This window comes from Nuphar pumila, chromosome 4 (assembly GCF_984573655.1).
Source record: "Nuphar pumila chromosome 4, dmNupPumi1.hap1.1, whole genome shotgun sequence".
Taxonomy (NCBI): Eukaryota; Viridiplantae; Streptophyta; class Magnoliopsida; order Nymphaeales; family Nymphaeaceae; genus Nuphar; species Nuphar pumila.
Window position 1 is genome coordinate 38785432 of NC_143252.1, and position 26645 is coordinate 38812076.

General features: G+C 42.5%; 1 protein-coding gene across 1 annotated transcript in view; it reads right to left on the bottom strand.

Moving 5' to 3' along the window:
* Positions 1–3420: 3420 nt before the first annotated feature.
* The window catches only part of LOC149840055 (1-acyl-sn-glycerol-3-phosphate acyltransferase BAT2, chloroplastic-like), a 41025-nt gene continuing 17800 nt past the window's right edge, over positions 3421–26645 (bottom strand). The window contains exon 6 of the transcript XR_016431524.1: positions 3421–3657. The gene's annotated coding sequence lies outside the window, so the exon portion shown is untranslated. The remainder of the gene's footprint in view (positions 3658–26645) is intronic.

Here is a 26645-nt window from a genome sequence, read left to right on the forward strand (position 1 = left end):
ACCAAAGAGGGTATTGAGGATAAAAAGAGGATAGCTTTCAAAGAATGGTTTCAGTTGGGGGGCCTACAGAAGACAAATAGAAAAGGCAGCCACGTGGAGATGAGTCATATGAAGGCAACCTGGAGACCAAGCATATGGCAGACCCATAATTTTTTTTTGCCAGTTTCTACCAACCTCAATATAACATTATATGCTTTGAGACCGATGTCATCAATACCAAGACAGGGATTCAAAGATTTCAGCAATTTATTAATCACAAAAGCATTTGGAGACCATGCAGTGCAGGGGATTCAATTATTCATTTGTTCATTGGCCACCGAAAATAGACTTGGAAGGGTGCGTCTCACTTTATTAGCAAAGTGGCAACCGAATCCACCGGCGATTTTAACGGCTTTTTTATATTTCTAACAAATCTCAGTAAAATAAATATAAGAAATTGAATAATGTCTGCAAAAAAAAAAAATCAAAATTTAAGGTTTTTGGCAAATTGGTCGCTGCCCTACAGTCATTTTGCAAAATAATCCCTGCCTTTTACCATTTTGCAAATAGGCCCTCGCCTTCTCGCCGTTATTGAAAATTGGTCCTTCTGTCAATTTGACCATGGTTAACTGATCAGCAAAATGCCCTCATCAAATAGTTGTTAGTTTATTAACCTATTTGCAAATTAGTTCTTACCTTTATTCACATTTTGCAAATTGGTTCTCCTTTATAGGCAAAACTGCTAATCTGTATGCCTTTATCGGAAAAACTAGCGTAGGCTTCAAGAACTTATTTGCAAAGGTTAATGAATAGTCATTGATGGGAGGTTTTTTCTATAGTAATAATAAATATGGTAATAAAGTCGTGAAATATTTAAAAAATAATATTATGGTATTTTGAAAAAAAATCATGCTATTTTAACTGTTTAAAACATCTGACAAAATATTGCGACATTTTCCAGTTGTTTCCCATAATACTGTGATTGTCACACTGCTGCTTAATATCATTACACATTTTATGCCCCATTGCCTGAAATCCGAATCCGATTAGTCGGGTTTGGTAGTCAAATCTGGATCTGATTAATAATCAGATTCAAGTTTGGTATTAAGTTTTGCATTCAAACCCAAATCCTATTAAAAATAAGTGTAAATACCGGGTTTAAAGCTAATAGGATCCAGGTTTAGTTTTATCTTTTTTCATCAATCTGATTAGGTTAAACCCAACTAAGTCGGACTCAGTAATGCCTAGATCCAACCAGAGTCCGACCTGTTTATATCCCTGCCCGTTGCAACATAGGGCATCTCTTTCACGGAAGCAAAAATTCAAAAAGAAATAAATCAATCTGCACGCTTCTGTGGCTTTAAAGGATTCCTCATGTTGGTAGCAAACACATGAGAGAGAGAGAGGGTAATGAAGCAATTCATGTCTATTTATGCAGCAGAAAGATATCACTAACATGATTATTGTACGAAAAAAGCTCATTCTTAGCTGCCCAATATTTATAAATGATAAAGCTCTCGTATAATACAATTCCATTTCACACACACGCACATTATATATATATATATATATAGAGAGAGAGAGAGAGAGAGATTTAAACCAAGTGGCATATCTTTGTTTTTTTCTTTGGAGGGGGTGTATCAAGTTGGGGATAAAAGCAGTGGCAAATTTTGAAGCCCTTATGCCGAGGGCGATACTGACAGCTCTGTTTAGAGAGCCTTGAATTGGTGGTGAATCGCAGTTTCCCCCAACACCCTCGGATGTTTGGACGAAGTGCATTCCGGTTTCCCCAATACGTTTTGCTGTTGGAGCAGCTGTGTTGCCAAAACACTGATTTGGGGATGCACTTGGCAACTCCAACACCTCATTTAAGCAACCATTTATAAGAATTTTTTTGGCAACTGCAGCCCTAACAGTAGGTTTGGCAAAAAACATATTTTGGCAACAAATGAAACAGTGTTTCCATCCCTTGCACCCAAACAGAGCCTAAAAGCAAGCAACATCACAGTATTCACTATATTATTGGCTGCCTGCAAAATATAATTATAACAATAAATTTCCAACAGCTCAGTGATATTTTCATACTTGAACCTCAGCATTTCCCTATTCCTTTCGTCCAAAAGGGAGAAAGAAAAGGACACAACAATGTGCATTTTTAAGGCAATTTAGAGCATATGAATCCAAAATGCATGTTTTGGCTTTTGCCCAGAATTGGATTTACGTTTTTCCATTTCCCCTATCTGGGAGCCAGAGTTGGGAACATAGTTACCAGGAACCGAAATGAATACAATAAGCGAAGCGTGAAGCAAAAGCGAGTGTTAGAATAGTATGATGTAGGAAGCGAGATATTGTTGCGAAGCGATTACGCAAGCACATGAAAAAATGAATAGGAAATACATAGAAAACAATATGAAACACGGGTGGAAGCAAATAAGAAATGACAAACACAAGAATCAAACCATATAAAACCAGCATGTAAGCTTGTTATAAAAAGTTTTTTTTTCATATGAAAAATGTAGGAAGTTAGGGGAATAGTGACAAATCTCACAAGATTTATGAAAATCTAGTGAGAAATTACCTGAAAGTTAAAAACAGCAATTTCTCACGACATTTTCAATTTCTCAAGAGTTTTTCGTCAAAACATAAATATCACATTTTAAACACAATATTTATTTTTTTATCAGCTATTTATCATGAAAAAACCATGTGGTTTTTATTTTTAAATACTAAAACATGAGATTTTCAAAAAACAATTCAATTTCTCGCAAAATTTTGGCTGCCAATATTTTGTAGTTTTTTACTTTTGTCAGGGGGAAGCAAGTGGGAAGTGACAAAAAGCAGGAGGAAAACGTTAAGGAAACAAAAAAAAAATGATTTTGAAACGAGGAGGAAACAATCTTCTCCTTAAAAAGAATCATGTTTCCTATATTTTGAAAGTGGTTTTCCCGAAGTTCTTTTCAAGGAAGTGAGAAATTTCCCGCTTATGAAATGAACTTATAGGGAAGCGAGTTTCCTTATAGAGAGATATAGGAAGGGTGATGAGAATGATTGATAAGGGGCGATGGGAGTGGATTCACATCCTTAAAAGGATGTAGTTGAAATCCAGAAACAGGAAGCCAAATCCCCTCCCACCTCACTCTTATCTCCTCTCCCCTTTCAAATATTAGACAGCAAAAACTGGCAGGGATTCCGTCTTCCCTCCCAACACTGGCTCCCAAACAAAGCCTTAACGGCAAAGTTCAGTTTGGGGAGGGAGGTGAATGAGTTAACAGTCATGCTAACTTTTTGAATACTGCTGATTTATGCTATAAACATTACCCTTAGCACAACTATATCTATTAAAATGTGATCAATATTGGAATTTTTATTCTGAATTCTAAGGTAATCTAACCAGCGAAATATGCAAGAGTATCACAAAGAGGAAATATTCAAAAAGCAAGGTGATTTAAAGCATGGTGGCATAAGTGGATTATGATATGAAGCCTTGTGGCCCTTCACATGCATTTTTCTCTTCACAAGGAAGCTTGGATATGGACAGGCCATTTGAACAAAAAAAAAAGATACTTGTTTTGCTGCAAAGTAAGGTCCATCCATCCCCATCTTGGAATTTGTCACAGCTCATCGATGGATAAAACAGATCACAATAGTCCATGATGATTATTTCATTTGCAAATTCACCTTGAAGAAGGAAAATCAACATTAAATATCAATTCAGTTCCCAATAGAAAAAAGACTATTGGCAAAAAATCACTGTAGCAAACTACTCATCTTAAAGCACAAGGTGCATGGCATTATAGAGTGCACAGTTGCCTCCAAAAGGTATAAAAAAAGCAAACAATAGAGAAATCACAATTTTATTCAAGAAGAGGAATGAACAGATTTTTGTTAGTAAAAACCCACTTCGTCCTGAATTTTTTTCCAGCTTTTTCATCACCTTTTGTTAATACTCTTGAAGTCGAGTGATTATAGAATCACATTAAGATACAATTCATTTCTTGTGCATATTTGAGGTAAAATCCACCACAACTTCCAATCTTCTCAATTCAAGCTCCAACTTGGTTTCTTAGAGAACTCAGAAGCGCATCTAGAAACGGTAAAATCCTAGGTAAAAGGGGTCAGAGATGTTAGTATCTTAAAATATCTCCAGAAGGGGTACCTACTAAGCGTTCAGATCATGCAAGATCGGAGATAAGCTCATTACCAGAAACCTACCTCAGTGTCAAGTAAAATTTGTTTATGATAAAAGTTAACCTTAGGAAGAGCAAGCAACCTCTATCCACAAGAAATATCGAAGAAAACTCTGAATTTTCATCTCAAATTGCATGTGAAGTTACAAAAAATTTCCTGCAAATGTGCTGCTTATCATCATTGGCAAGTCATTAACATTCATGAGCAAAATCAAGAATTTTGAACATGACTTAACACATGGTACAATGTTTTCAATTATGAAATGCAAAACCTGTTAACCCACATCTAACAGAAGTGTCAATAGTGGTCATGCCGACAACTGATACAAAGGTCTCATCATACTTAATTTCATAATGGTCTCAGAAATAGTCAATTTCATATTTTAGTAAATATCTTGTCAAACATTTAGACTCACACCTTCCTAATATACGATATGAGCAAGTCTTAACATTGTTGACCAACCAGCACAGAGCAAAGTTCCTTGGTATAGAAAGACCAACATTGTCTAAGCTAGGTACTCTATAAAGTACCAATAATTACCCACTACCTACATAAGAAATCATGGACTGAGATCCAACACACCCAATATTAGGGAGAACAGTGATAGAATAAGAGGAATGAAAGGCTAAGAAGAATGAATGCATGAATATGTATCACCACAATTATACTACCAGGAAAAGTATGTCTCAGAAGCAGTAGCGGTAAAACCCAGAAAAAAAACTTGGATTCAGGTCGGATCCGGACCCGGACCCAACCAGAGGCTACCGCCTCTCTATCTGCCTTTTAAAGACAGCAAGGCAAAGGGGGGAGGTTTCCCGAAACCTCTTTCCCCTCTCGCTCTCTAGTCTCTCACTCTCTCTCTCTACCCGACCCCCCCCCCTCTCCTCGCATCTACCGAGTAGCGGCCACCAACGACCCCACTTCCTCCGGCGAGCTTCTTCCAACAACCCCCAGGTACGCTCCCCTAATTTTTCTTCTCCTTTTCCTTCCATCTCTCTCTCCCTCACTTCTCCTTTTGCGCAGGGAGGGGCTAAGCCACCTCCCTGCCTCCCTCAATCGCAAGGGAGGGGCAAAGCCCCCTCATTGCAGCCCTAAATCGCAGGGCCCCTCCCTGCGATGTGTTTTGTGAGTGAGGGGTCAGCCCCCTCTTGATGCCTCTGTTTGCAGGGGAGGGGTCGAGCCCCTCCCTGCGTGCCATATTTGGCGGGGGGAGGGGTCGAGCCCCCTCCCTACGTCTCCTTTTGGCAGGGGAGGGGTCGAGCCCTCTCTGTGCTCCCTACGGCCAAGGGAGGGGTCGAACCCCCTCCCTGCATCATCTTTAGCAGGGAAGGGGCCCAACCTCCTCCCTGGTCCCTTTTACAGCAGGGGAGGGGTCAAGCCCCTCCGTGCTCCCTTTTACAACAGGGGAGAGGTCAAGCCCCTCACAACAGGGGTGGGGTCGAGCCTCTCCCTGCTCCCTGTTACAGCAAGGGAGAAGGTTGAGCCCCTCCCTGCTCCCTTTTTTCCGGCAGGGGAGGGGTCGAGCCTCTCCCTGCTCCCTGTTACGGCAGGGAAGGGGGTCGAGCCCCCCTCCCTGCTCCCTTTTTTCCGGCAAGGGAGAGGTCGAGCCCCCCTCCCTGCACCGTTGTTGTTCGGGGGAGGGATCGAGCCCCCTCCCTGCTCCCTCTTCGCTGGCGTCAGGCAGGGGCTTCGCCCCCTACCTGTTTGCATTTTCAACAGGCAGGGGTGAAGCCTCTCTCTTTGTGTCTAGCGGGCAAGGGCCTCGCTGCTGCCTCTTTTCTCCTCTAACAGGCAGGGCGAAGCCCCGGCCTCCCTCGTTGCCTTCAGCAGGCAGGGGTGCAACTCCCTGCCTCCCCGTGGTTGCCGACAACAGGTCAACAGGGACTCGCAGCCCCTGTCCCTGCTTCTTTTGCGTTCGACAGGTTCGCAGGGGCACGTTGCCCCTGCCTCTGCTTCTTTCACGACAGGGCAACGACAATGTCCCTGTCGTCTCTACCTTTCTGATTGAGATAGCATGTTGATGTCTTGCTTTTGCAGCTCGTACGACGGATCTCGCTCGCGCACCGCGACCCGAGCCGTTAATCGCTTATACCCGCAGACGCCAACAAGCTCGCAACTCCCCAAGGTAGGAAAAGATTGCACGAAGAACTTGGACAATTGAATTGAGTTCAATTAACTAAAAAGGACAATTAAATAAATATATACGCATATATATATATACGAGTGCGCATTTAACTCAAGGATGCGGTTTCGTGATCTTTGTCCTTTACTTTCTATCAGTCTTTACTTTGACGTCGCGCTTTGTGCCCATGCTCCTGTTTTTGCAAATGTTTCGTTATTGTCTTGTCATTGCAGATGACGCTCAAGTTTTCGCTCATTGCATGTTCTATAAAAGGCATCCTCGTGGAGGATGCAAAGGCATTTACCGCTCTCCCTCTTGCGATAAGAGTTGAGTCGAGAGCTTAACGATACATCCTCGTATAAGGAGATGGATACCTCACAAGGATCCTGACTCTTCGAGTAAGCAGTCCTGCAGAGTAGACTTTAGATTTTAGGGAACTGCGCAAAAGCATCAAAGACTGCCCAAATCGAAGCATTTGGAAGGATGTGATTGGCTGGTTCTGTTTGTCTATTCGACATATCTCGAGTAACCCCAAATTGGGGCTTGAGCAAACTTCTTAGCGGGGGGGTTTTGTTGAAAAACCCGTATCCCGTCTATCGAGGCCGGTATCGAGTCATGCGAGGCATGTAGATACCCCGATAGTGGATGAGATTCTAGAAAATCGCATGCCAAAGGTTGGCACAAGTTGTTGGATGTTTCAAAAGATAAATATCGTCAAAAGTAAAGTTTAAGAAACACTTCTGTTGAGGCTCCTATTGAATTGTACCCCTTTCATCCTAGAGTACTCGTAGTCGTGCACTACACGCTAGTACTACGAAGATCGGATGAGATAGTCGTGCGACCTCGAATAGTGCTAAATGCACAATGTTCTAAACACATAAAAATGGGATCGCCTTCACAGGTAAAATGTTCATTTGGTCAAAGGACCAGATCATATAGAATGAGTCGTCAGTTAATTTACCCCTGACGGACTCATTCGCCCTTGTGTTTCTGTCAAGGGAGAGGATGGATCGGTACAAAACTCCAATTGACAGGTTGTTAACAACCACCCCATGGGCAAAGATCTGGCCTCCCCAATCATTAGAGTTAGGGGAAGGGACTACCAGACATTATCCTACGTGGTAGATCCCATGGACTTCTGCAGAAGTTGGATGCATCCGTTCCCAAGTACCTGCCTTTGGAGAATCCTCTCTCGGCTAAAGTTATCTCCTTAGGAGCAGACTCAACTAGCTATTCGGGTTATTGAAAATACATAGAATATCAGACGTCTGAATTAGTCTCAGTTGTTTCTACGATTTGTCTACGCGTACCCGCAGGCCAGTAATATCGAAACATAAAGTTTGTTCACACTGGTGGATGAGTCATAAGACTTGTTAGTTGCGTGGTAGTTCACAGCTTACGATCAAATGAATCAGCATGTTGTGTTTGACAGTTGCACTGCTTACTTGCTTTGAACTGCTTACCTGCTTTGAACCGCTTACTTGTTTAACTGTTGATCTGCTTTAAACTGCTTAGCATGCTGAATTAAATGCTCTTAATTTAGTTTCATGTAGTCTCTCTTGTACACCTACTAGTTTTTCGCGAAACTAACTCATTCTATGGGTGCAGGTGATGATTAGGTACACCACGGGCGATGGCAATATGGCTTCAAGATTTTCTTTTCCTGCTCTTAGCTTGCGTCCTGGACGTTTTGGGGTTTTGTTACGGATTTTCCTTTGGATATGCGAATTTTGTACTTGTTGAGATTAAGAGGTTTTAAGCTTAAGGTTTCTTAAAAGTAGGTTATTTGATATTTCTTGTTTAATAAGGGACTTGTATGTAATTTTTTATATTGGCCTCTCTATTTAACAGAGAGATTAGCCCTAATCAAAAGTTAACGAGTTTCTCATCTCTCTCTCTCTCTCTCTCTCTCTCTCTCTCTCTCTCTCTCTCTCTCTCTCTCTCTCTCGGTTCCTGTGCACCTCATTGGAATTTCTACATGGTATCAGAGCAGTAGATCTCGGGAGCGTGAGCACGTGATCGATCTACACCAACAAAAGGCTGAAAAAAAGAAGATTGGAAACATGTGTGCTCATTCTTTTTTTTATTGCATAGATCTGATAACAGATCTGGTGTCTGACTAATGTCATGACACAGATCTGTAATCAGATCTAAAGGACACGGTGACAGCGTGTCAACAGGATCGGGATACGGCAGAGTTGAGTGGTGCGCAGAAGAAACAAAGGATTTTTTTTTTGTGGAAGTCAAGACAACCTATATTGATAAGTAGCAGATCTGGATCTGGATGTTGAAATTTGGTGTCTTGTCGTAAATCATGTGTTGTGGGGAGCAGCTGTCGTGATTTTTGTGTCGTGGAATTTTTTTTATGAAGCTATCGTGATTTCTGTGTCGAGGAGCAGCTGTCGTGATTTCTGTGTCATTTTTTTTTTCTCATATCAGATCATAAACAAAATGATCTTATCTTTGGTCGTGAACCTGGATGCCGAGTTCGACGTGGTTCTGGTTTTCTCAGATCTAATTTCCTTATCTGATCTATCATCGTTTCTGATGTGGGTTGAATAACCCTGTGTAGTCGTGAAATAGGTTGTTGTATGAGTGTGAAATACGTTGTTTTTTGTCTGCTAGCATGATTTTATCCCTGATGTGGGTTGAACAGCCTTGTGTGGTCGTGAAAATTGATTGACGCATGATCATGAAATATGTTGCTCTTGTGTCAGCTGGCGTGTGGTTGATGAACTTCCCAGATTTTAATCCTAAGTGATTAAGAGAGTGAATCTGTTTTGTTTTTATTTATTTTTTTTGCAGCAGTATTAGCATCAAATATCCCTGTGTAGTCGTGAAATAGGTTGTTGTATGAGTGTGAAATACGTTGTTTTTTGTCTGCTAGCATGATTTTATCCCTGATGTGGGTTGAACAGCCTTGTGTGGTCGTGAAAATTGATTGACGCATGATCATGAAATATGTTGCTCTTGTGTCAGCTGGCGTGTGGTTGATGAACTTCCCAGATTTTAATCCTAAGTGATTAAGAGAGTGAATCTGTTTTTTTTTTTTGCAGCAGTATTAGCATCAAATATCTCTCATACCTTGTTAGTATTATTCATTATGGGTGACGTTTCGAAATTTGATTCCAAAAATGAGAATATTGGGGAATATAAGGCATTTGCAAATCCCTTTTCGTATGGTTCTTCTGTGATATTGAATGAAACAAACTATGCCAGGTGGTCCAGAACTTTTATGATGTCGGTATCTGGACATCATAGAAAACATATTTTGTTGGAAACTGAACCAAATGAAAAGGTGGAAAAATATATTACTTGGGACGAAGATAATGACATTGTTATGTCATGGATCATGAATAGTGTCGAACCTCATATTGCAGATGGTCTAATTTACTATAATACAGCCAAACAGATGTGGGACAATCTTCGAGATACATACTCACAAGAGACTAATGTGAGTCGTATCCTGCAAGTCGAACAGGAGATATATAATTTGCAGTAGGGAGATCAGACCTTGGCCCAGTACTATGCCTCCGTCAAAACTGCGTTTAAAAGACTCAATGCTCACAGGCCTCTTTGTTGTTCAAAGCAAAAGGATCATCAAGAACAGACTATGGTTGCTCGGTTTCTCACAGGTTTATCTTCAGAATTCTATGTTGCAAAAGTCCAAATGCTGACTGGATCCGATGTACCTACTCTTGTTGATGCATACAATCGTCTGAGTAGACTTGCGATCTCTCTTCCACAATCTCACCCTGTGTCCCAGTCATCTGCTCTAGCTGTCTCATCTGGTTATGGGCGTGAAAATATTCAGAATATCAGAGGATGAGGTCGTGGCAGAGGTATGGGAGGCAGAAGAAAACTTCAATGTACATTCTGTGGAAAACCTGGACATTTAGAAGATCGTTGCTGGGATAAGCATGGCCGACCAACTTCTTCTTCATCAAAGTCAAATGCTCCAAAAGCAAATGTTACTACACTAGAGGTAACAAATGCACATGATAATACCTCTGCAAGTGACAGTATCACCCTCAGTCGAGCAGAATATGATGAGTTGATAGCTCTTCGCCCTTCGAGCTCCTCCTCTCCTATAGCTGGTGTTGCCTACTCAACAGGGAATGATAGTAAGTGGATTATTAACACTGGTGCATCCAGACATTTGTGTGGAAATTCGTTTTTCTTTTCAGATCTAAAGGATATTACTGTTCATCTAGGAGTCTCATTAGCCGATGGGAGTTCCTCACCAGTTGTTGGTCAGGGAAATATTTCTATATCCTCCTCCTTACAGTTGAAAAATGTTCTTCATGCTCCCAATTTTCCTCAAAGTTTACTCTCTGTTAGTTGTCTTACCAAAGAACTAAATTGTAGAGTGATATTTGATCTGATGGGGGGAAGAAGATTGGTGGAGGATATGAAGAAAATGAAGTCTACTACCTACATCATCCAGTGGGTAATGTTTATGCTGTAGTGGAACACTTATCCAGTCCTGTTCAGTGGCATCGTCGTCTTGGTCATCCTTCATTGTCAAAGCTTCGTTATGTCTTTCCTCAAATTCCTTCTACTACATCATTTCAGTGTGAAGCATGTCAGTTGGGCAAGCATCATCGAAGTTTGTTCCCTTCGAGTCAGAGTCAGTCCAGTCATAAAGTTTCTGAACTTCTTCATGCAGATGTATGGGGTCCTAGTAAGATTCCTACTAGGACTCAGTGTCGATATTATCTTGTTATTGTTGATGATTTTTCTAAGTTCTCGTGAGTGTTTTTAATAAAAGAAAGATCTGAAGTTCCAAGTATTATCAAATCCTTAATTCTTGAAAAAAAAACTCAATTTGGCATTCAACCACAAACTACCTGTGCCTATTCATCTCAACAAAATGGTGTGGCTGAGCGAAAACACAAGCACCTGCTTGATGTCGCACGGACCCTTATGATACAATCCAATGTTCCTGTGTTATATTTGGGTGATGCGATTATCACTGTTTGTTATCTGATCAACCGCATGCCTTCATCTTCTGTGGGAGATAAAATTCCATTACATATCCTAAAACCTAATGCCCCACTCTTCTCTTTCTCACCTAAAATATTTGGATGTGTTTGTTTTGTACACAAACTTGGCCCTGACCGTGATAAATTAGTTGCTCAAGCTACAAAATGCATATTTATAGGTTATCCAAAAAATCAAAAGGGATATCGATGTTATGATCCAATTTCTCACCGAGAGTATGTCAGTGCGGATGTATCTTTCTTGGAATCCATTCCATATTACTCTAGTACCGGTTCCCAGATGCAAGTTGATCCAGCTGAGTCTTTTTCATTACCTATACCTCCTTTTCCTTTGGAATTTGTGCCCTCATTACCGAACCAAACTTCATCCTCTTCACGATTTAATAATCTTCCATTGGTATATGTGCGTAGAGCTCCACCTCCTCCAGTGCCTTCATCTTCTTCATCTCCTGAGGTAAGTACTACTGACAACAGTGATCTTCATGATGATGATAACAGGATAATCGCTCTACGAAAGGGGACACGACAATGTACCTTATATCCCATATCTCATTTTGTGTCCGATGTCAGAATTGGAAATCAGATGAAAACTTTTATTTCAGCCTTATCTGCTGAAACTATTCCTCTAAACTATCAACAGGCAGAGCTAGATCACAGGTGGAAGCTGGTTATGCAAGAAGAAATGGATGCTTTATTGTCTCAGCATACATGGGATCTAGTTGATTCCCCAGTGGATGCTGACATTGTTGGATGCAAATGGGTATATACAATAAAGTACAAATCGGATGGTTCTATTGAAAGGTACAAGGCCAGATTAGTAGCAAAAGGGTATACTCAGACTTATGGTATTGATTTCTTTGAAACTTTTTCTCTTGTTGCACGGATGGCAACCATTCCTCTTGTTCTCTCAGTAGTTGTTCATCATGGTTGGAGTTTGTGTCAATTAGATGTGAAAAATGCATTTCTATATGGGGATCTATCTGAGACAGTTTACATGCAACAACCTCCTAGATTCGAGGTTGAGGGGGAGTGTCAGAAGGTGTGTAGATTGAGAAAGGCAATATATGGCTTGAAACAAAGCCCGCATGCATGGTTTCAAAAGTTGTTTGAAGTGATGTCAAGTTTTGGCTTTAATAGGTCAGTGGTAGATCATATATTATTTATCAAGAAAACTAACTCAGGCATAGTTGTTATGGTGGTATATGTGGATGACATCATTCTTACAGGAGATAATGTGAAAGATATTGAAGCCACAAAGGCTCATCTTCAAAAATACTTTGTTACAAAAGACCTTGGTTCACTTAGATATTTTCTGGGTATAGAAGTTGTCAGGAGCCGTGAAGGGATGGTTTTGTCTCAACGGAAGTATGTTCTTGACTTATTAAAGGAAACTGGAATGTTGGGAGCTAAACCAGCTGATATTCCCATGGACCATAAAGTTGAGTTGTTTGAAGAAGGGTCGAAACCGGTTGATAGCAAAAGTTATCGCTCACTAGTAGGGAAGCTACTATATGTAACTGTGATCAGGCCTGATATTGCTTTAGCAGTAAGCAAAGTTAGCCAATTTATGGACAAACCAACTGAGGTACACTGGAATGCAGCTATAATTATTCTCAGTCATTTAAAATCTTCTCCTGGAAAAGGGTTATTATTCAAAAAAGGTAGAACTCTGGAGATAGTGGCTTACTCTGATGCTTACTATGCAGGATCTGTAGTGGATAGAAAATCTACCACAGGATTCTGTGTGTTTTTGGGAGATAACCTAATTTCATGGAGAAGTAAGAAGCAAAATGTGGTTGCTAGGTCGAGTGCAGAATCAGAATATAGGGCTATGGCCCAAACAGTTGCTGAATTAATGTGGGTTCGTACTGTTCTAAATGATCTTCAGGTGAAGGTTTCCTCTCCTATGACCATGATGTGTGATAACAAGGTTGCCACATATATAGCGAACAATCCTGTCTTTCATGAGAGGACAAAGCATATTGAGGTTGATTGCCACTATGTAAGAGATATGGTTCAAGCTGGTCATATCACTACCAAATATCTAAAGTCGGAGGACCAAGTTGCAGATATGTTTACAAAGCACCAAATTTCTCAAAATGTTGTGACAAGCTGAGCATGATTGATATCTATGCTCCAGCTTGAGGGGGAGTGTAGAGATTAAGAGGTTTTAAGTTTAAGGTTTCTTAAAAGTAGGTTATTTGATATTTCTTGTTTAATAAGGGACTTGTATGTAATTTTTTATATTGGCCTCTCTCTATTTAACATAGAGATTAGCCCTAATCAAAAGTTAACGAGTTTCTCATCTCACTGCCATCTTCTCTCTCTCTCTCTCTCTCTCTCTCTCTCTCTCTCTCTCTCTCTCTCTGTTCTTGTGCACCTCATTGAAATTTCTACAGTATTATTTGGGTACTTCTTTTAATGAAAGAGGTTTTTCCAAATGTTTTGCAAGTATCATGTGTAGTGAGTTTTGATTCTTTTAGCTAACGTGCCTAAAGTTGTCACCTTGCCTTTCTAAATTCAACAAAAGAATTATTTTTTGCTGATTATATAAACAAACTCTGAAAGTAGAGAGATTTTTTTTAGTTTCTTGCCTGTTTTCTGAAAGGTTCACAAGTTTGAAATTTTGGGGTGTTACAGATTGGTATCAGAGCTAAGGAAAGCAAGGATTCTTGACCATTGAGCATCCGCATCGCACTGTGAGTATACAATTTTCTCTTGCTTTGTAGCTATTGTTTTTCATTGGTAAGCTAAGTGGCTTGACACGTTCTGCTTATGTGCCAACATTGCTGGGTTTTTGTAAACTATGCATGTTACACATGAATAGTATAGATGTTTTTGGCTTCTATCTCGAGCTTCCTGGAATTTTCTTATCTTTGGTATCCCTTGTTTACTTCAAGGATGGTAAGGAACTCGAACGAAGATTCTGTTGACGAATGGTCAACACAACGGAGATTCATGATGAATTCCCTAAGTACCCTGGCAGAGGCTATGTGAGACCAGATTCGTTTCCAAAGGGATCAAGCGCCCTTTCCTGAACCGAGCTAGCATACCGCAGTGACCTATGAGAAATGTTTTAAGCTTGACCCCCCCAACCTTCATCGGTAAGCCCAACCCAGATATGGCCGAGAACTGGGTGGAGGTGGAACGAGTGTTTGAGGTCTTGTCAGTCCCTGACGATAAGAAGACGTTATACGGGACCTTCAGGCTGAAGGACAACGCCCGCAGCTGGTGGGACATGGCCTGGGGTGTACAGTTTTCGGGAATTTCACTAATTCCTTGAGAAGCTTTCAGAAAGGCTTTCTTGGAGAACTACTTCCCTCCTCATGCGAGGGAGAAGAAGGTGGAGTTCTTGGAGCTCAGCCACGGCAATTCGAGTTTGATGGATTACATCGCAAAATTCTAGAGTTTGGAACCCTACTGCCCCAACCTGTTCGCAGATTATCGCGAGCGGGCAAGAAAGTTTATTCGAGGGTTGAAAGAGGGGCTCATGTATCGGGTCCTAACTAGTATGCCATCGACCTTCTCTGCGGTAGTTGCTGTCGCCACCCTCCTGAGTGAAGCCTGGGAGCGCTTTAAGAGTACTCAGAGTAGGAAGTTACCCGTTGCGGGTGGTGAGCCGAAGATACCATCTGACGGCCCAGGCAAACGGTCGTTTTTTCCCATAAAGATGGAAGAAAGAAACAGTTTCCTCCTTCGAAGCGTCAGCGGCCTCAGGGCAACCCTCCAGCCAGGCAGCAGGCTGGCAATGTATGCCCCAGATGCTGACGATCTCACTTTGGGCAGGCGTGCCCACTCGAGACAGGTGGATGCCTGTATTGTGGAAAGATGGGCCACTACCTCCGCGAATGTCGTAAAAAGGCAGTTGATGACCTCAGGCAGAACAGCGGAACACATCTGCTCCCTCGGCCACCGCAGCAGCATCAGTCGTCGCAACCGCAGTCGAGCGGTAAGAAAGCGCTGGGACGCGTCTACACCACTACGATCGAGCAGTTGACCAAGGACGACCTAGTGCAAGGTACCATTTTTGTCGCTAACCAAGCGGCCTTTGTGCTTTTTTATTGTGGTGCCACACACTCTTTTATTTCGGTAAATTTTGCTGAGTTTTTGCACATACCTGTAAAACCCTTGCATAATACCCTTGAAGTGTATAACCCGAATGGGAAAAACACAATTTGTACGGCCTACGTACCAGAGTTGGACATAGTCTTGGCATATCGGTATTTGTCGGCTTGTGCTATCCTGCTAGATATGACAGAATTTGACGTCATCCTAGGCATGGATTGGCTGCACAAGTATCATGCCAAGATAGCAGGATTGTCTTATCTCTACCAGGAATGCCCAAGGTGGAATTCAAGATCGTGAAACCCGTTCGGGCGAGCAAGTTGATTTCGTCGCTAAAGGCGCAGAACTACCTGAGGAAGGGATGCACTGCCTTCTTGGTCAGTGTCATCCAATCTGAACCAATGTGAGTCCCGATCGGGGACTTGGAGGTGGTTCGAGATTTTCCAGACGTCTTCCCAGAGGAGCTGTCGGGACTTCCTCCGCCGCGTGAGGTGCAGTTCAGCATCGAGTTGATGTCGGGTACTGCGCCAATTTCAAAGGCTCCATATCGGATGGCGCCAGCAAAGCTCGAAGAGCTCAAGAAGCAGTTGCAGGAGTTGATGGATCAGAGATTCATTTGCCCCAGCGTCTCGCCCTGGGGAGCTCCTGTCTTATTCGTGAAAAAGGATGGATCATTGCGGTTGTGCATCGACTATCGGATGCTTAACCAGGCAACAATAAAGAATAAGTACTTGTTGCCACGCATCGAGGATCTGTTCGACCAGTTGCATAGGGCCAAGATCTTTTCAAAGATCGACCTTAGATCTGGGTACCATCAGCTCAGAATTAAGGGAGATGATATCTCCAAGACGGCCTTCCGGACCAGATACGGGCGTTACGAATTTACGGTCATGCCCTTCGAACTCACTAACGCTCTTGCAGCGTTCATGGATCTCATGAACAGGGTGTTCAAACTATGGTTGCCAGTTGAGGAAGCGATACGGGAAGCGGGAGCGGGAAGCGAGGCACTTTCAAAATTTTAGGAAGCGGGGAAGCGTGGGACCACTTAGGACCGATTCGGGAAGTGTCTCGGAAGCGACCTAGGAAGCGTCTCGGAAGCGAGGGGGAAGCGAAAAAAATAAAAATAAAAAATAAAAAATACAAAAAAATTGAAAAAAACAAGGGAAGCGTGGGGGAAGCGAGGGGGAAGCGAGGAGGAAGCGAGGGGGAAGCGCGCTTCCCATTAAAGGGAAGCACGTCCCCCATTAAAGGGAAACGCGCTTCCCAAAAAAGGGGGACGCTTCCCCCCACGCTTCGGAAGCGCGACGTTTCGCGCTTCGGAAGCGCGACGTTTCGCGCTTCGAAAGCGCGACGTTTCGCGATTCCAAAGCGCGACGTTTCGCGCTTTCGAAGCGCGCTTCCCCTTTTAGCTAGGCGCTTCCGGTAACCCTGGTTCAAACCCTTCTTGGACACCTTCGTGATTGTGTTCATCGACGACATCCTGGTGTATTCAAACAGCTGGGAGCAACATCGTGAGCACTTTTGAGTTATTCTCGAAACCTTGCGAAAGAAGCGTCTGTTCGCTAAGTACTCCAAGTGCGAGTTTTGGCTCGAGGAGATCATGTTTTTAGGACATGTTATCTCCAAGGAAGGTGTGTCCGTGAATCCAGCGAAGGTGGAGGCTGTACTCAGTTGGCAGGAGCCGAGGAATGTTCGTGACATCAAGAGTTTTCTTGGATTAGTTGGGTATTACCGAAGATTTATCCAGAACTTTTCTAAGATCTCTCTACCCATGACGAAGCTCCTAAAGAAAGAAGCTAAGTTCATGTGGGACGGCAAGTGCGAGAGCAATTTTCAGATGTTGAAGGAACGTCTTACGATTGTTCCTATTTTGGCCTTACCTTTGGGTCAAGGTGGCTTTGTGATCTACACCGACGCTTCTGGGACAGGCTTGGGTTGTGTCCTAATGCAGAATGATAGAGTGATCGCCTATGCATCTTGCCAACTTAAAATTCATGAGAAGAATTATCTGACTCATGATTTGGAGTTAGCAGCGGTGGTCTTCGCATTGAAGATATGGCGGCACTATTTGTACGGAGAGCGGTTGGAGGCTTTTACAGATCACAAAAGCCTAAAATACTTGTTCTCGCAGAAGGAGCTAAATATGAGGCAGTGGCGTTGGCTGAAATTCCTCAAGGATTATGACTTCACCCGGTCCTACCACCCAGGAAAGGCGAACGTCGTGGCTGACGCCCTGAGCCGCAAGTCTCTCAGCATTTCCATTAACTTGTTATTCGTTGGGTGAAAGCTGATCGAGAATCTGATATCATGAGAACCGTTTGCGGTCACTCAAAATTCGATCAATCTATCCAGCATGGTAGCTCAACTTGAGCTATTGGCCAAGATCTTTGTTAGACAGAAGATCGATGCGTAGTACGAAAAGCTGAAGGCTCCAGCGCAGCGGGCCGATAGCCCCTTCCGTCTGAGTGAGGAAGTATATGGCATAAGGATCGTCTCTGAGTGTCAGAAGATCCTATTTTGAGAGATGAGATTCTCACAGAAGCCCACAAGTCCAAGTATACGATTCACCCGGGCAGCACGAAGATGTTCAATGATTTGCAGCGCAGATATTGGTGGAGCAGAATGAAGTGAGACGTAGCCGAGTACGTCTCAAAGTGCTTGACTTGCTAATAGATTAAGATCGAGCACCAGCGACCAGGCAGAGTGATGCAGCAGATGGAGATTCCACAATGGAAGTGGGAAGGCATCACAATGGACTTCATCGTCGGTTTGCCGAGGACGCGGAGGAAACACGATGCAATTTGGGTGATCGTAGATTGACTCACTAAATCAGCGCATTTCTTCCCTATTCGCCTCAGTCAGTCTCTGGGCAGCTTGGCGAACCTCTATGTCCGGGAGATTGTGAGATTGCACGGAGTTCCTGTGTCAATTATCTTCGATCGTGACCCGAGGTTCACCTCAAGGTTTTGAGGGCAGTTGCAATTGGCCTTGAGCACGAAACTGAAATTCAGTACTGCCTTCCACCCTCAGACCGACGGACAATCTGAACGTACGATTCAGACTTTGGAGGACATGCTGCGAGCTTGCATGATAGACTGGAAGGGAGAATGAGACTTTCATACCGTATTGACAGAATTCACATAATAATAACAGTTATCATGCGAGCATCGGAATGGCCCCGTACGAAGCCTTGTACGGAAAGCCTTGTCGATCACCTGTTTACTGAGACGAGGTTAGTGAACGGACGCAGGATTCACCAATAGTGCTACAGCACTATACTCAGCAAGTACAGATGATCAGGGAACATCTGCATTTTGTGCAAAGTCGGCAGAAGTGTTACGCCGATCGTCGGCGTCGAGAGCTCGGGTTCTCAACGGGAGATATGGTTTTTGTTAAGGTATCTCCTATAAAGAGCGTTTTCCGATTCTAAAAGAAGAAAAAATTGAGTCCCCGATTCGTCGGATCATTTGAGATCCTGGATCGGTGAGGCGGCTTACCGTGATGCGTTGCCTCCTCAGTACGCTCAGATCCACAACGTCTTCCACGTATCTATGTTCAGAAGATACGTTCACGACCCATCGCACATCATAAATTACGATAATGTGGACATCCAAAAAGACTTGAAGTTCGAGGAAAGACCTGTGGCAATCGTTGATTGTTGAGACCAAGTGCTCAGATCAAAAACGATTTTTCTTGTAAAAGTACTTTGGCAACACCATGGAATAAATGAATGTACATGGGAGCCTGAGTCAGATATCAGGGAAAAATACCCTAACTTGTATTTTAACCAATGAATGCAATATAAATTTTGCGGACGAAATTATTTTAAGGAGGGTAGGATGTAAAACCCGAAAAAAAAAACAACTTGGATTCGAGTCGGATCCGAACCCGAACCCAACCTGAGGCCACCGCCTCTCTATCCGCTTTCTTAAGACAGCGAGGCAAAGGGGGGAGCTTTCTCGAAACCTCCTTTCCCTCTCGCTCTCTCGTCTCTCTCTCAAACTGACCCCCCCTCTCCTCGCGTCTGCCGAGTAGCGGCCACCGGTGACCCCACTTCCTTCGGCATGCTTCCTTCGACAACCCCTAGGTACGCTCCCCTCATTTTTCTTCTCCTTTTCCTTCCGTCTCTCTCTCCCTCACTTCTCCGTTTGCACAGGGAGGGGCTAAGCCACCTCCCTGCCTCCCTCATTCGCAAGGGAGGGGCAAAGCCCCCTCCTTGCTGCCCTAAATCGCAGGGGAGGGGCAAAGCCCCCTCCCTGCAATGTGTTTTGCGAGGGAAAGGCCCAACCCCCTCTCGATGTCTCTGTTTGCAAGGGAGGGGTCGAGCCCCTCCCTATGTGCCTTATTTGGCGGGGGGAGGGGTCGAACCCCCTCCCTGCACCATGTTTAGCAGGGGAGGGGCCCAGCCTCCTCCCTGCTCCCTTTTACAGCAGGGGAGGGGTTGAGCCCCTCTTTGCTCCCTTTTTCTGGCAGAGGAGGGGTCGAGCCCCCCTCCCTGCACCGTCGTTGTTGGGGGGAGGGGTCGAGCCCCTCCCTGCTCCCTTTTTCCGACAGGGGAGGGGTCGAGCCCCACTCCCTACAGCGCCATTGTTCGGGGGAGGGGTCGAGCCCCCCTCAGTGCTCCCTTTTCGCTGGCGTCAGGCAGGGGCCAAGCCCTTGCCTCTTTGTGTATTCGACAGGCAGGGGTGAAGCCTCCTGCCTCCCTCTTTGTGTCTAGCGGGCAAGGGCCACGCTCCTGCCTCTTTGATCTTCTGGCAGGCAGGGCGAAGCCCCGGCCTCCCTCGTTGCCTTCAGCAAGCAGGGGTGCAGCCCCCTGCCTCGCCGTGGTTGTTGACTGGTCACCAGGGGCAGCAAGCCCCTGCCCCTACTTCTTTCGCTTTCAGCAGGTTCGCAGGGGCACACTGCCCCTGCCTCTGCTTCTTTCACGATAGGGCAACGACAACGTCTCTGTCGTCTCTACCTTTCTGATTGAGATAGCATGTTGACGTCTTGCTTTTGCAGCTCGTACGACGGATCTCGCTCGCACTCCGCGATCCGAGCCATTAATCGCTTATACCCGCAGACGCCAACAAGCTCGTAACTCTCCAAGGTAGGGAAAGATTACACGGAAGACTTGGATAATTGAATTGAGTTCAATTAACTAAAAAGGATAATTAAATCAATATATACGCATATATATATATATATATATATATATATATATATATATATATATATATATATACGAATACACATTTAACTCAAGGACGCGGTTTTGTGATCCTTGTCATTTACTTTCTGTCAGTCTTTACTTTATCGTCGCACTTTGCGCCCAGACTCCTGCTTTTGCAAATGTTTCGTTATTGTCTTGCCATTGCAGATGACGCTCAAGTTTTTGCTCATTGCATGTTCTATAAAAGGCATCTTCGTGGATGATGAAAAGGCATTTACCGCTCTCCCTCTTGCGACAAGAGTTGAGTCGAGAGCTTAACGATACATCCTTGTATAAGGAGATGGATACCTCACAAGGATCCTGACTCTTCGAGTAAGCAGTCTTGAGAGTAGACTTGAGATTTTAGGGAGTTGCACAAAAGCATCAAAGACTGCCCAAATCGAAGCATTTGAAAGGATGTGATTGGTTGGTTATGTTCGTCTGTTCGACATATCTCGGGTAACCCCAAATTGGGGCTTGAGTGAACTTCTTAACAGGGGGTTCTGTTGAAAAACCCGTATCCTGTCTATCGAGGTCGGTATTGAATCATGCGAGGCATATAGATACCCCGATAGCGGATAAGATTCTAGAAAATCGCATGTCAAAGGTTAGCACAAGTTGTTGGCTGTTTCAAAAGATAAATAATGTCAAAAGTAATGTTTGAGAAACATTACATCTTTATGAAACACTTCTGTTGAGGCTCCTATTGAGGAGTTGTACCCCTTTCATCCTAGAGTACTCGTAGTCGTGCACTACACGCTAGTACTAATAAGATCGGATGAGACGGTCGTGTGACCTCGAACAGTGCTAAATGCACAATGTTCTAAACACATAAAAATAGGATCGCCTTCACAAGTAAGATGTCCATTTGGTCAAAAGACCAGAGCATATAGAATGAGTCGTCAGTTAATTTACCCCTGACACACTCATTCGCCCTTGTGTTTCTGCCAAGGGAGATGATGGATCGGTACAAAACTCTAATAGACAGGTTGTCAACAACCACCCCACGGGCAAAGATCCGGCTTCCCCAGTCATTGGAGTTAGGGGAAGGGACTACCAGACATTATCCTAGGTGGTAGATCCCATGGACTTCTGCAGAAGTTGGATGCATCCGTTGCCAAGTACCTGCCTTTGGGGAATCCTCTCTCGATTAAAGTCGTCTCTTTAGGGGCAGACTCAACTAGTTATTCGGGTTATTGAAAATACATAGAATAACAGACGCCCGAACTAGTCTCAGTTGTTTCTACGATTTGTCTGCGCGTACCTGCAGGCCAGTAATATCGGAACATAAAGTCTGTTCACACTGGTGGATGAGTCATAAGACTTTCTAGTTGCGTAGTAGTTCACAACTTACGATCAAATGAATTGTCATGTTGTGTTTGACAGTTGCACTGCTTACTTGCTTTGAACAGCTTACCTGCTTTGAACTGTTGATCTACTTTAAACTGCTTAGCATGCTAAATTAAATGTTCTTAATTCAGTTTTCTATAGTCTCTCTTGTGCACCTACTAGTTTTTCGCGAAACTAACTCATTCTATGGGTACAGGTGATGATTAGGTACACCACGGGCGATGGCGCGATGGCAAGATGGCTTCAAGATTTTCTTTTCCTGCTCTTAGCTCGCGTCCTGGACGTTTTGGGGTTTTGTTACGGATTTTCCTTTGGATATCCGAATTTTGTACTATTTGGGTACTTTTTTTAATGAAAGAGGCTTTTCCAAGTGTTTTGCAAGCATCATGTGTAGTGAGTTTTGGTTCTATTAGCTAACGTGCCCAAAGTTGTCAGCTTGCCTTTCTAAATTCAACAAAAGAATTATCTTCCGCTGATTACATAAACAAACTCTAAAAGGAAAGATTTTTTTTTAGTCTCTTGCCTGTTTTCTGAAAGGTTCGTAAGTTTGAAATTGTGGGGCATTACAGTAGAGAGCTGAACACATGCTTGGGAATAGTGGATTGGGGAGCATCGTCACCATAAATCCCCTTCAATCATTAGCATCAATGTGTTCTAATCATATCTGAACGAAATCATGTTGACTAGGTCCACAATTACCGTATAAGCTGTTTACTATTTCAGTGAGAAGCAGGATGCAGATCTAGGTCCATTAGGCATTAGAAAACAGATTGCAGTAGAAGCAAGCTTACTGGAGAGGGAGATTAATAAGAAAAGTCTTTAACGTTGGAGGTCTTTTATAGGCTTCGGTTAAAGGAAGAAGTAAGCTTAAGCAAATAAAACATTTTAAGATAGAGATTGTGTCCTAACGGCAACTGAAACCATGTAATACAGCCTATGGGCAAATGTAAATTTGCATAAAACAATATGAATCTACCATAAGGCCCTAGAAAGCAAAATATTATGCCCCTCTTAATTAATAACAGGAGACGTATTTTACAACAACCCATATTGTACAGGTGCAGATCATAAAATACTATTGAGAATAGAGATCCAGGGTTCAACGGCAGTCAAGATCCAAGTCCAGGTCCAGGCTCTATGATCCGGTCCAGCTCATCCATTGGAGCTGTCAAGATGAAGAATCTAGGAAGAAGCTCAAAGAACACGGTAAATGGAAAGATCAGCTCATTAATGAATACAAAGACCAGCTAATGCAGCTCATGGACTTCTCAAGAGACATGACTATTTAGAAGTTTATCTTTCCTACTTGAGCAAGGTCTATATGCAGTTGTATTTCTATTTTTTGAAGCTTCTTGTGATTGTATTACTATTTTGTAGCCGCAGTTATCATGAGGTCCTGTAAATTATGTAAAGTAGGACTTTCATATAAATAAATAATCTCCTCTCACGTTAGGCAAGTGTGAGAAGAAAGGAATTCATGGACATAGGTCAAGAGAAGACCGAACCACATTAAACTGTGTGTCCTCTTCATTGTGTGCACGTGAGTTGTGAATCGCATGTGTGTGTTCACTGATATTTATACATGGTATCAGAGCCACACTGAATCCTCCCTTGATCGTGTGGTAGCTTCATTTTGGTGTGTTCGTTCTCAATGGTGGCGTCAAGTGCAAACAACAACGCTATTGTGCCAGCCTTGTCACCAAATCCAACTACACAATGGAATGCTTTTTCAAGGTTTGTCTCTATCAAGCTTGATCATTCCAATTACCTCTTATGGCGGTCTCAAATTGAATCCGTCATGTTTAGCCAAGACCGCATCAAATACGTTGATGGGTCTTCAACTGCACCAAATCAATATCTTGTTGAAGGAAAAATAGATCGGTGAATCCTGAATCTCATTTGGAAGAGGGCCAACCTTGCTCTTAGTTGGATCAAGGCCACCGTGCCCTAATCAGTTATTGGTTAGATCATCAGATATCCATCTGCTAGAGGCATGGTTTGCTCTCGAAAAGTTGCATGGTGCAGCATCGAGCCTGAGAATACTCCAGCTAAAGAAAAATCATCAGGGGATTAAGAAGGAAGACAAGTCAATGACCGATTACCTGAACCAGGTAAAATTTTTGGCTGATTCATTGTGTAGTCAATAAAGAAACATTTGATGATGATCTACTTTTATATACTCTCAATGAACTTTCATCTGAATACAAGTCTTATCTGTTTTAGCCACTCTAAAAAAGATGCCAACTTTTTCTGAGATCTTTGACATGTTGATTAATCAAGAGAAAAGAATAGAACTCTTGGACCCCAAGTAGCCTCAACAATGCTTTCTTCTCTCAAAGAGGCAGAGGTCGTGGAAATAATTATCGGGGTCGAGGTCGGGAACTAATGTGGTTGAAATCTCTACTCAAAGAACTTAGAGTTGTTCAAGATAATTCACCTATCTTATGGTGTGATAATTTGGGAGCAACGTATCTTTTTGTTAATCCAATATTTCATGCTCCTACAAAGCATATTGAACTTGACTTTCACTTTGTAATAGAAAAAGTAGCACAGGGGGAGATTGAAGTCAAGTTTGTAAGTTTAGGTCATCAGCTAACTGATATATTTACTAAAGCATTGCCAGGTCCACGGTTTTGCAGTTTAAGGAACAAGCTTAATCTCATTGACATGTATTGAAAGTTTATGTAACATAAAGTAGCATAGTGTTGTGTAAAGTAGCTTTATACTTCTCCACTGACCTATCTGCCCTTGTCTTTACCTTGCACACCCATTTGTTGCTTATAATATTTTTCTTAGGATGAGGTTTTACTAGTTTTCATGCATGCATTCTTTCAAGTGCACTCATTTCATCAATCATGGCTTTTTGTCACTCCTTTTTTGCTACTTTTGCATAGGACTCGGACTCCACATAGAAATGGATTAAGGCTAAGAAAGCACGATGATGAAGCACAAAAGACTCATAGGACACAAAACGAGACGAAAGTACAGAAGGTATAGAACTTTTACATACCTAACCAGAAGATGAAGAAGAAGAGGTAACTTTACGTTTTGTTGTTGTTGTCCCAGATCAATTGACGTAGGAGTGAGATCAAGATTAGCCTCTTCAGTTCCATGCTCTTCCACTTGATCTAAAAATGAAATTTCAATCACCTTCATGTCTCTTCGAGTAAGACTGATTAAACCTATCTCCTCTAGCTAGAACTTTTTTCCCTTTAAACTTTTTCCTCTATCTCCCACCTTCCCTTTCTTCAAAAGAAACCAAAAATGGTGTAGCCAAGAGAAAGAACAGTCATATCTTGGTTATGAACAATGCTAGAGTCAAGGCTTGAATTCTTGGGTCCGTGGAACCGAGAATTGCTGACCAAAATGGTATAGCCGAGAGGAAGAACAAGCATATCTTTAAAACAACAAGAGCTCTTCTTTTTGGTACAGAAGTACCTAAAGTATTTTGGGCAGATGCAGTTCACTTGAACATTTATTAGATAAATTGTATGCCTTCTAGAGTACTTAAAGTCATATCTCCTTTTCAAAAACTATATGAAAAAGTTTCAAACTATGATATGTTGAAGGTATTTGGTTGTGTATACTTTGCTTGGCTAGCTGACAGATTCAGAGATAAGTCATCTCCTAAAGCTATCAAATGTTGCTTTTTTGGTTTTTCCAAGGAACAGAAATGATACAAGTGCTATGATCCGTGTGGGTATCTAGACATGTCTTTCAGGAGAATGTGATACACTTTAGTCAGTATGGATATAAGACAAAAAATGAGACTAACTTGTCATTTTTGGTTCCCTTTGAAGAAAGGGAAGGTGGAAGAGAGAGGATGGAGAGTCAAGAGAAGGTTCTGTTAAAATATGTTATACATATATAGAGAGAGAGATTATGACACATACATATATATATATATATATATATATATATATATTACATATATATGTCTATGTGTCTATCTACGTATATAAATATATATATTTCTTTTGTAATACCCAATAGAGGCAAATTAGTCTTTTCACATTGTACACGCATATCCTAAAAGATATGCTCTTTTTCTCTTTCTTTTTTTTTCCTTTTCTTTTTACCTTTTTTCTTTTCTTTCTTTATTGGTTGAGAGGGGTCCACAAAGAGTCGTTGGACCCCTCCAACGGTCATATATAAATATGACCGTTGGAGGGGCTCCAATGACTCTATGGGAGCCCCTCCTTGGGTCCCTTAGTGTGTATAAATAAGGGGCTTGGCCCCATGTATTCTTTAAGCTTCTAGTGAAGCCTCATGTGAGTGGAATATATTTTTTCACCTTATCTTGTGTGTTTTACCACTTTTGTGGTTTATTGCAATCTTGCCCATTAGTGGCTTCTTGTGTATGTGCATGCGTTCGTACTTGCTCTTGTAGATATCGCCTCACTCATTTGGCACTTCATTACATGGTATCAGAGCCTTGGTTGAGAAAGCTTCATCGGATCCTATTTTGACAAGTAATATCTCTCCTCTTTCTTGCTTTCAAACTCTTTTTCTATAAATGGCCAACAAGGATGCAAAAATCGACCTCTCATTCAAATTGAATGGGACCAATTATCGTATGTGGGCGGCCGCTATGGAAAATAACCTCAAAGGTAAAAAACTTTGGGGTTATGTATGTGGAACCATTCCAGAACCACAATTGAAGTTAACTAAGTTTGAAGAAAATGAGGAAAGAGCATTAAACGAAGAAGAAAAAGAGAAGGATATTATTGATTTCTCTTCAAAAATG